Below are 12,023 nucleotides of genomic sequence, written 5' to 3'. Positions count from 1 at the left end.
GCTGTGGGGGGCTCCTCGGCCTTGTGACCCTTACTGGATGGGGGACATTCATCCCTGTGAGCAGTTTGGGGGGGGGGGATGTTACTTTGTATGGGGGGGGGGGGCTTTGTGTCACTGTATTTATTATTTGTTGCTGGAATATAAAACAATAAACTATGGTCTGAGCCCCCGACTCTGATTTCTTGTGGGTCCCACATCCTCAGGAGTTCAGGCCTTGTCCCCATTCATTGCAACGTGAAAAGTTCTGCAGCTTTCTAAGACTTTGGGGCACATTTACTAAGCTCGCCACATGTTTGGAGTAAATAAAATAAAAACGGGCGTATTGGCAAAGCCTGCCTTCGTTTTGCGCCTCATTTATTATCCCTTAATAAATCCGGTTTGAAGTCTGACCTCTAGTGGTCGTTTTCTTGTAAGACAGGTTCATAATCACTAAGACGTGTCTAATTAGTATGTGCAAGAAAATGTGGCGCAACTCACCAGTCAAAACAGAGGCAGAAAAGTATGCCAGCCCTGGGGTGGCGTAGAAATGACAGTTTTTATGACAAAATAAGGCACAGCTTCATCTAGAGGAAGGAGATTGGGTGCAAAAGTTAGAAAACTTAAAAAATAGGAGCAACAGCGTAAATTCCTCCAAAACGGACACAAATCAGCTGGTAAATGAAGCGGTCAGAAACAGGATTTTACAGGTGGCGACACTTTAGTAAATGTGCCCCTTTGAGTTAGGCCCAGTTCACACTTCAATGATTGGGTCCGTTATTTCTGGGCTTGTCGTTCTGACACTTCGTACAGCATTAAAATCTATTACCTCCGTTGAGGCAAAATTCGTTTCACCCAAAGTCACGCGAGACTTCGGTGAATGAATTCGATATTCAGTTCTACATCAGAATCTGAAGTCCGGCTTTGGTACTGGCTGGTACCGCGGTACCAAACCCAATTTCGGATTGCTATTTTAAAATCTACGCTCTGAAGCTGGATTCGCTGTAGTCATTTCCATCTCCACAGAGACCAGCTGTAATGGAAGATGTCCTCCTGTTCTGTGCCTCAAAATAACCAACCAAATGACTGAAGATCTCTGCTTGCTGTCAGTGTGAACAATATCCAGAGGCTGAACACCTGTCCTGACTTTATAGGACTCACAGCTGCGTGTTTGTTACAATTGTATCCAGACCAGACAGTCCAGAGGTAAATAGCCTGAACTCTACTGATACATTGTGGCAAACTACCAAGGAGACTGGTGCATTCATATACAGTTCTAGTGGCTCTTAAAGGGCCACATACAGGTCTTGGCCTGCTCGCTCCACACGACCCATGGGCTTGCTGATGACCAGGTTAGATTTATTAATACTAAACCTAGAAAAACGTACAAGGCGCGCACCCACCCTGCTTAGGAGAGACGTAGATTTTTTGGGGGACCTGAGGACAGTCCAAAATGTGCCAACGTTATTACGAGGTGTGCATTTTTTTGTCCGCTCCCGTTTGTTTGCGGCCCATATGTGAAACCATTCATTTCAATGGGGCCGCAAAAAAAAAAGAACGGAAATGACTCCGCATGCATTCTGTATCCGTATGTCCGTTTTGCGGACAAAGACAGGCACTGTTACAGTGGATGGATATAACATGGATGTCACACATTTGTCATCCGTTTTTTTTTTGCGGACTACAAAATACATACAGACATGTGCCTTAAGGCTACGGCTACACGCGCAACATTTTCTATAATGATGGTCAATGGCGTTCCACTGCAACATGCTGCGCGAAGATGGTCGCAAAAAATCCATCCAAGCTGGACTTTTGTGCAGCTGTCACGTTGCAGTCGCATGTCGCAATGCCGCCATTGACTGTCGCTACAAAAAATGTTGTGCAACATGAATGTCGCAGTGCGGTTGTTACCTTTTTGACGCACAACACACGTCCGTGTTCGGTCAGTGATTGTGAGTCAAAACCAGGAGCGGCTCTAAACAGAACCGGAGCAGATCCTTCCCTTCTACCTTACGTCTGCGGAGGCTCCGCTCCTGGATTTGGCTCACAATCACTGACCGAACACGGACGTGTGAATGAGGCTTTATCATTGCGCTGAGGCTGATGGCGCGGCGTTCTTAGCGCCCCTTTTCCTCAGTCACTAATTGATTCCCCCCATTCTGAACCCTGGGGTTAATGAGTGCTTCATCAGTGTTAACCCCTTGGAGACTGGACCTTGTGAGATAGGAGCGTGACTCTGGCGGTGACATGGTAAGTGACGTCACCCAGATCATCCGCCAATGCCTCAGCAGAGAGCTGACCTGGAGATAGCCATTACGGAGCCTGTGCCCCGGGCCTTCTGCAGGAGTTGTACCCAGTGCGGTAAGTTTATATTAACGGATCGTCCTCTTGGGGATGGGGGGGGGGGGGGGGGGGGGGGTAGTTGGATTTCTTGCAGATTCATTGTCCATCAGGGGGCGACACTGGGCACAGAACACCGCTTCTCCCATTGTGCCCTGATGCATGATGGGATCATAATAATGGCGTTCAGTAACGCCCCGTCACACGTCGTCTGCTCCATATGACTCAGGGGCGATATCAGCAGTCACCGGATCTGCCTGCAGCTTCAGCGGAGGGTCAGGTGTGCGCCCCCTCAGGCCCTGCAATATGCATCACTCGGTCTACCTGCGCCGCAGAGTCCTCTTTAACCCTTTCCCACCCTTCTGTGCCCGCACCGTCAGCTGTGACATACAGAAGGGCTGCAATGGCGGGGATCGGAGCCGGTACAATGGCAGGGTGCCAATGGGTTTACGCATTTGGGCCTGACGAAGGTCCGAAGATCCGCCATCATTGTAATTATTACACTGCACTGCCGAAATACTGTACGAGGCGCGATCACGTGGTCTCCTGGAGGAACTACAAAAAATGTAGGAAAAAAGTGAGAAAACGTGATGGAATTAAAGGCGAACACACAATCCTATGTGCCCCGAAATGATACCGCGGCGCCAATTGTCCTGCAAAAAAATAAAAAATACATAGCCTCCCAAATCCTTGGTCGTTAGGGCTCAAAACAGGCAGGTCACTGAGGGGTTAAACATTCCAGGCCTCACAGAGACAAATGCAGAGCATTAAGGGTTAAGGAGGTTAGGTTGATCCACATGTTGTGTTGTATCCCCGCCTGGTGGTCAGATGTGGAATGACAGGCCGCAGAGCTGCCGACCCTCCGCTGTCTGTGGTCATCCTCATTGTGACTGTAATGCTGGCGATCCAGGGCGTCGCCTCAGCGCAGATGTTTACGCAGGTGGCGCAGTGGTGCAATGTTCTGCAGACCTGGTCAGAACATGGGACCGGAGGCAGGGCACAGAGTGTATGGAGCACGACATGGCACTATACACTGGGCACAGGCCACGTGGCACCGTATACAGTGCTGAATGTATATATTGTGCTTGGTTCTGGTGCCGTGTACATGTGTTGTGCTTGGTTCTGGTGCCGTGTACATGTGTTGTGCTTGGTTCTGGTGCCGTGTACATGTGTTGTGCTTGGTTCTGGTGCCGTGTACATGTGTTGTGCTTGGTTCTGGTGCCGTATACATGTGTTGTGCTTGGTTCTGGTGCCGTGTACATGTGTTGTGCTTGGTTCCGATGCCGTGTACATGTGTTGTGCTTGGTTCCGATGCCGTGTACATGTGTTGTGCTTGGTTCCGGTGCCGTATACATGTGTTGTGCTTGGTTCCGGTGCCGTATACATGTGTTGTGCTTGGTTCCGATGCCGTGTACATGTGTTGTGCTTGGTTCCGGTGCCGTATACATGTGTTGTGCTTGGTTCTGGTGCCGTATACATGTGTTGTGCTTGGTTCCGGTGCCGTATACATGTGTTGTGCTTGGTTCCGGTGCCGTGTACATGTGTTGTGCTTGGTTCTGGTGCTGTATGTATACCCCGCCTCATATACTGTGCCTAATACACTGTATACCCTGCCTCTTATTCTGTATACCCCCCTTATATACTGTATACCCCCCTCATATACTGTATACCCCGCCTCACATACGGTATACCCCCTTATATACTGTATACCCCCTTACATACTGTATACCCCCTTATATACGGTATACCCCCTTATATACTGTATACCCCCCTTACATACTGTATACCCCCCTCACATACTGTATACCCCCTTATATACTGTATACCCCCTCACATACTGTATACCCCCTTATATACTGTATACCCTGCCTCACATACTGTATACCCCCCTTATATACTGTATACCCCGCCTCACATACTGTATACCCCTCTTATATACTGTATACCCCGCCTCACATACTGTATACCCCCTTATATACTGTATACCCCCCTTATATACTGTATACCCCGCCTCACATACTGTATACCCCCTTATATACTGTATACCCCCCTTATATACTGTATACCCCCTCACATACTGTATACCCCCTTATATACTGTATACCCCGCCTCACATACTGTATACCCCCTTATATACTGTATACCCCCTTATATACTGTATACCCCGCCTCACATACTGTATACCCCCTTATATACTGTATACCCCCCTTATATACTGTATACCCCCTTATATACTGTATACCCCGCCTCACATACTGTATACCCCCTTATATACTGTATACCCCCTTATATACTGTATACCCCCCTCACATACTGTATACCCCCTTATATACTGTATACCCCCCTTATATACTGTATACCCCCTTATATACTGTATACCCCCCTTATATACTGTATACCCCCTTATATACTATATACCCCCCTTATATACTGTATACCCCCTTATATACTGTATACCCCCTTATATACTGTATACCCCCTTACATACTGTATACCCCGCCTCACATACTGTATACCCCCTTATATACTGTATACCCCCCTTATATACTGTATACCCCGCCTCATATACTGTATACCCCCCTTATATACTGTATACCCCCCTTATATACTGTATACCCCCCTCACATACTGTATACCCCCTTATATACTGTATACCCCCCCTTATATACTGTATACCCCCTCACATACTGTATACCCCCCTTATATACTGTATACCCCGCCTCACATACTGTATACCCCACCTCACATACTGTATACCCCGCCTCACATACTGTATACCCCACCTCACATACTGTATACCCCGCCTCATATACTGTATACCCCCTTATATACTGTATACCCCCTTATATACTGTATACCCCGCCTCACATACTGTATACCCCCCTTATATACTGTATACCCCCCTTATATACTGTATACCCCCTTATATACTGTATACCCCGCCTCACATACGGTATACCCCCTTACATACTGTATACCCCCTTATATACTGTATACCCCCTTATATACTGTATACCCCCCTTATATACTGTATACCCCCTTATATACTATATACCCCCCTTATATACTGTATACCCCCTTATATACTGTATACCCCCTTATATACTGTATACCCCCTTACATACTGTATACCCCGCCTCACATACTGTATACCCCCTTATATACTGTATACCCCCCTTATATACTGTATACCCCGCCTCATATACTGTATACCCCCCTTATATACTGTATACCCCCCTCACATACTGTATACCCCCTTATATACTGTATACCCCCCCTTATATACTGTATACCCCCTCACATACTGTATACCCCCCTTATATACTGTATACCCCGCCTCACATACTGTATACCCCACCTCACATACTGTATACCCCGCCTCACATACTGTATACCCCACCTCACATACTGTATACCCCGCCTCATATACTGTATACCCCCTTATATACTGTATACCCCCTTATATACTGTATACCCCCCTTATATACTGTATACCCCCCTTATATACTGTATACCCCCTCACATACTGTATACCCCCCTCACATACTGTATACCCCCCTTATATACTGTATACCCCCTCACATACTGTATACCCCGCCTCATATACTGTATACCCCCCTTACATATGGTATACCCCCCTTATATACTATATACCCCCTCATATACTGTATACCCCCCTTATATACTATATACCCCCTTATATACTGTATACCCCCCTTAACATACTGTATACCCCCCTTATATACTGTATATCCCGCCTCACATACTGTATACCCCCTTATATACTGTATATCCCGCCTCACATACTGTATACCCCCCCTTATATACTGTATACCCCCTTATATACTGTATACCCCGCCTCATATACTGTATACCCCCTTATATACTGTATACCCCCCTTATATACTGTATACCCCGCCTCACATACTGTATACCCCCTTATATACTGTATACCCCCCTTATATATGGTATACCCCCCTTACATACGGTATAACCCCCTTATATACTGTATCCCCCGCCTCACATACTGTATCCCCCGCCTCACATACAGTATACCCCCTTATATACTGTATACCCCCCTTACATACTGTATACCCCCCTTATATACGGTATACCCCCTTACATACTGTATACCCCCCCCTTATATACGGTATACCCCCCCTTATATACTATATACCCCGCCTCATATACTGTATCCCCCGCCTCACATACGGTATACCCCCTTATATACTGTATACCCCCTTATATACTGTATACCCCCCTTACATACTGTATACCCCCCTTATATACTGTATACCCCCTTATATACTGTATACCCCCCTCACATACTGTATACCCCCTTATATACTGTATACCCCCTTATATACTGTATACCCAGCCTCATATACTGTATACCCCCTTACATACTGTATACCCCCTTATATACTGTATACCCAGCCTCATATACTGTATACCCCCTTATATACTGTATACCCCCCCTTATATACTGTATACCCCGCCTCACATACTGTATACCCCCCTTAACATACTGTATACCCCCCCTTATATACTGTATACCCCGCCTCATATACTGTATACCCCCTTATATATGGTATACCCCCCCTTATATACTGTATACCCCGCCTCACATACTGTATACCCCCCTTATATACTGTATACCCCCCTTATATACTGTATACCCCGCCTCACATACTGTATACCCCCTTATATATGGTATACCCCCCCTTATATACTGTATACCCCCTTATATACTGTATACCCCCTTATATACTGTATACCCCCCTTAACATACTGTATACCCCCCCTTATATACTGTATACCCCCTTATATACTGTATACCCCCTTATATATGGTATACCCCCCCTTATATACTGTATACCCCGCCTCACATACTGTATACCCCCTTATATACTGTATATCCCCCCTTATATACGGTATACCCCCCCTTATATACTATATACCCCGCCTCACATACTGTATACCCCCCTTATATACTGTATACCCCCTTATATACGGTATACCCCCCTTATATACTGTATATCCCGCCTCACATACTGTATACCCCCTTATATACTGTATACCCCCCCTTATATACTGTATACCCCCTTATATATGGTATACCCCCCCTTATATACTGTATACCCCGCCTCACATACTGTATACCCCCTTATATACTGTATACCCCCCTTATATACTGTATACCCCCTTATATACGGTATACCCCCTTATATACTGTATACCCCCCTTACATACTGTATACCCCCCTTATATACTGTATACCCCCTTATATACTGTATACCCCCCCTTATATACGGTATACCCCCCCCCCCCTTATATACTATATACCCCGCCTCACATACTGTATACCCCCCTTATATACTGTATACCCCCTTATATACTGTATACCCCCTTATATACGGTATACCCCCCTTATATACTGTATACCCCGCCTCACATACTGTATACCCCCTTATATACGGTATACCCCCCCTTATATACTATATACCCCGCCTCACATACTGTATACCCCCTTATATACTGTATACCCCGCCTCACATACTGTATACCCTCCCCCCCTTATATACTGTATCCCCCCCCTTATATACTGTATCCCCCCCCTTATATACTGTATACCCCCCTTATATACTGTATACCCCCCTCACATACTGTATACCCGCCTTATATACTGTATACCCCCCTTATATACTGTATACCCCACCTCACATACTGTATACCCCCTTATATACGGTATACCCCCCCTTATATACTATATACCCCGCCTCACATACTGTATACCCCCTTATATACTGTATACCCCGCCTCACATACTGTATACCCTCCCCCCCTTATATACTGTATCCCCCCCTTATATACTGTATACCCCCCTTATATACTATATACCCCGCCTCACATACTGTATACCCCTCTTATACTGTATACTGTATACCCCCTTATATACTGTATACCCCCTCACATACTGTATACCCCCTTATATACTGTATACCCCCCTTATATACTGTATACCCTGCCTCACATACTGTATACCCCCCTTATATACTGTATACCCGCCTTATATACTGTATACCCCCCTTATATACTGTATACCCCACCTCACATACTGTATACCCCGCCTCACATACTGTATACCCCCCTTATATACTGTATACCCCCTTATATACTGTATACCCCCTCACATACTGTATACCCCCCTCACATACTGTATACCCCGCCTCACATACTGTATACCCCCCTCACATACTGTATACCCCCCTCACATACTGTATACCCCGCCTCACATACTGTATACCCCGCCTCATATACTGTATACCCCCTTATATACTGTATACCCCCCTTATATACTGTATACCCCCCTTATATACTGTATACCTCTCACATACTGTATCCCCCGCCTCACACTGTATACCCCCTCACATACTGTATACCCCCCTTATATACTGTATACCCCGCCTCATATACTGTATACCCCCCTTATATACTGTATACCCCCCTTATATACTGTATACCCCCCTTATATACTGTATACCCCCCTCACATACTGTATACCCCCTTATATACTGTATACCCCCTTATATACTGTATACCCCCCTTATATACTGTATACCCCCCTCACATACTGTATACCCCCTTATATACTGTATACCCCCTTATATACTGTATACCCCCTTATATACTGTATACCCCCCTTATATACTGTATACCCCCTTATATACTGTATACCCCGCCTCACATACTGTATACCCCCCCTTATATACTGTATACCCCACCTCACATACTGTATACCCCACCTCACATACTGTATACCCCCCTTATATACTGTATCCCCGCCTCACATATGGTATACCCCCCTTACATATGGTATACCCCCCTTATATACTGTATACCCCCCTTATATACTGTATACCCCCTCACATACTGTATACCCCGCCTCACATACTGTATACCCCACCTCACATACTGTATACCCCGCCTCACATACTGTATACCCCGCCTCATATACTGTATACCCCCTTATATACTGTATACCCCCTCACATACTGTATCCCCCGCCTCACATACTGTATACCCCCCTCACATACTGTATACCCCCCTTATATACTGTATACCCCGCCTCATATACTGTATACCCCGCCTCATATACTGTATACCCCCTTATATACTGTATACCCCCTTATATACTGTATACCCCCCTTATATACTGTATACCCCACCTCACATACTGTATACCCCACCTCACATACTGTATACCCCCCCTTATATACTGTATACCCCACCTCACATACTGTATACCCCACCTCACATACTGTATACCCCCCTTATATACTGTATCCCCGCCTCACATATGGTATACCCCCCTTATATACGGTATACCCCCCTTACATATGGTATACCCCCCTTATATACTGTATACCCCCTCACATACTGTATACCCCGCCTCACATACTGTATACCCCACCTCACATACTGTATACCCCGCCTCACATACTGTATACCCCGCCTCATATACTGTATACCCCCCTTATATACTGTATACCCCCTCACATACTGTATCCCCCGCCTCACATACTGTATCCCCCGCCTCACATACTGTATACCCCCCTTATATACTGTATACCCCCCTTATATACTGTATACCCCGCCTCATATACTGTATACCCCGCCTCATATACTGTATACCCCCTTATATACTGTATACCCCCCTCACATACTGTATACCCCCTTATATACTGTATACCCCCCTTATATACTGTATACCCCCCTTATATACTGTATACCCCACCTCACATACTGTATACCCCACCTCACATACTGTATACCCCCCTTATATACTGTATCCCCGCCTCACATATGGTATACCCCCCTTATATACGGTATACCCCCCTTACATATGGTATACCCCCCTTATATACTGTATACCCCCTTACATACTGTATACCCCCTTATATACGGTATACCCCCCTTATATACGGTATACCCCCCTTACATATGGTATACCCCCCTTACATACTGTATACCCCCTTACATACTGTATACCCCCCTCACATACTGTATCCCCCCTTATATACTGTATACCCCCCTTATATACTGTATACCCCACCTCACATACTGTATACCCCACCTCACATACTGTATACCCCCCTTATATACTGTATACCCCCCTTATATACTGTATACCCCCCTTATATACTGTATACCCCCTTATATACGGTATACCCCCTTATATACGGTATACCCCCCTTACATATGGTATACCCCCCTTACATACTGTATACCCCCTTACATACTGTATACCCCCTTACATACTGTATACCCCCTTACATACTGTATACCCCCTTATATACTGTATACCCCCCTCACATACTGTATCCCCCCTTATATACTGTATACCCCCCTTATATACTGTATACCCCACCTCACATACTGTATACCCCACCTCACATACTGTATACCCCCCTTATATACTGTATACCCCCTTACATACTGTATACCCCCTTATATACGGTATACCCCCTTATATACGGTATACCCCCCTTACATACTGTATACCCCCTTACATACTGTATACCCCCTTACATACTGTATACCCCCTTATATACTGTATACCCCCCTCACATACTGTATCCCCCCTTATATACTGTATACCCCCCTTATATACTGTATACCCCACCTCACATACTGTATACCCCACCTCACATACTGTATACCCCACCTCACATACTGTATACCCCCCTTATATACTGTATACCCCCCTTACATACTGTATACCCGCTTACATACTGTATACCCTCTTATATACGGTATACCCCCTTACATACTGTATACCCCGCCTCACATACTGTATACCCCCCTTATATACTGTATACCCCGCCTCACATACTGTATACCCTCCCCCCCTTATATACTGTATACCCCCCTTATATACTGTATACCCCCCTTATATACTGTATACCCCGCCTCACATACTGTATACCCCCCTCATATACTGTATACCCCCCTCATATACTGTATACCCCCTTATCTACTATATACCCCCCCCCCTACCTTATATACTGTATCCCCCCCTCATATACTGTATACCCCCTTATCTACTATACCCCCCCCCCCTACCTTATATACTGTATCCCCCCCTCATATACTGTATACCCCGTGCTGGCAGTTTTGTGGTTTTCTATCCGTTTTTTAAGCTATACGTTTTTGTGAAAGCTTTTTTTTACAAAAAAAAATAAAGAATTAAAGATTTGAAATCTGAAATAAACGTCTCCGTTTAGCGGATGGAGGTGTATTGTCACTTTACGTTTTTTACTCTCTGGTCGCTGTCCGAGGCATCCGTTAACGTACACGTTCTTTGTATACGTTAAACGGATGGGAAAACCGTGATGTGAACCCGGCCTTATGTTTCCATCTGTATCCGATTCACTGCAATGGGAAAAAAAGTATTCGGTTCTATACCTTTCTATAGGTTTAGATTCCTTTGCAGTGAGGCAGCAGTTATTCGGTCCTGCCCAGGGACCAGCACGCACTGTTGAACTCTGTAGGTTTTTTCTGTCCTCTTGATTGACGCGCCACAAACCTCACATGTGAACAGGCGCTGATCTTTCCAATTCCCAAGTAATCGGAGGCCCCGCCTCTTCCTATGACGTCATACAGTACTGCTCCGCCCTGGTTACTGCCCGGTATTTCTATGG

This window comes from Bufo bufo, chromosome 10, assembly GCF_905171765.1.
Source record: "Bufo bufo chromosome 10, aBufBuf1.1, whole genome shotgun sequence".
Classification (NCBI taxonomy): Eukaryota; Metazoa; Chordata; class Amphibia; order Anura; family Bufonidae; genus Bufo; species Bufo bufo.
This window is presented reverse-complemented; position numbering follows the sequence as displayed.